This window comes from Bison bison, unplaced genomic scaffold (genome assembly GCF_000754665.1).
Source record: "Bison bison bison isolate TAMUID 2011002044 unplaced genomic scaffold, Bison_UMD1.0 scf7180017864500, whole genome shotgun sequence".
Taxonomy (NCBI): Eukaryota; Metazoa; Chordata; class Mammalia; order Artiodactyla; family Bovidae; genus Bison; species Bison bison.
The window spans coordinates 5,853,569-5,854,283 of record NW_011495059.1 but is presented as its reverse complement, the minus strand read 5'-3'; the positions used below and the strand labels follow the sequence as shown (position 1 = coordinate 5,854,283).

The 715-nt window shown below is 59.4% G+C and overlaps 1 protein-coding gene across 1 annotated transcript in view; it reads right to left on the bottom strand.

Moving 5' to 3' along the window:
* The window catches only part of TGM2 (transglutaminase 2), a 35,503-nt gene that overhangs the window by 699 nt on the left and 34,089 nt on the right, over positions 1-715 (bottom strand). The window lies entirely within an intron of this gene.

Genomic DNA, 715 nt, shown 5'->3' with positions numbered 1-715 from the left:
TACAGGAGACGAAGGCCCTCAACTCGCGGTGATGGGGAGTCTCAGGGTTGTTCTCGAGCGGCGGCCACAGTGTGCGGTTTCGCCCTAGGTACGACGACGAGGTCAGTGAGCCTCTCCTGGGGCGCCAGGAAAGTCGGGTCTCCATGCGAATCGCGAGGGGGAGCGCGTCATTGCTCTCGAATCGTAGTAGGGGTATCTGGCCTCGAGACGTGTTGAAGAAGGTCTCTCGAGGTCTTTCTCGGGTTGAGGCAGGACACCCTTGTGTCCCTCGAGTTGTGCAGGTGACCTCATAGGGCTTCTCATGGTGGCTCTGAGAAGTCAGGGAAACTGGAGGTGGGAGGGGCCTCTCGGCACTCCACTGGGTTTGGTGCATTGGAAGAGGGCCTCATCTCCAGTTGACGCAGGAACCTCAGGTTTCCTCTGATTTCAGACTCCGATCCCAGGGTCCCTGCAGACTTGGGACAGGAGAGTCAGGCCTCGTCTTCGGCTGAGGCATGGAACTCCGCTTGCCTCTCGAGGTGTTCCCGGGGAGACAGGCCACTTGTCGAGCGGTATTTGGAACCTGGGGGTCTTTTCCCGACGATGCACGGGCGAGTCACTGCCCCTTCGTGTTGACTTCATTCACAGGGGTGAGTTCGAAGAGGTGTCCGGGCATCGGGTTCTTATCAAGAGGGGACCGGGAAATCGGGGTCCTTCGGAATGTGGAACCACCCAC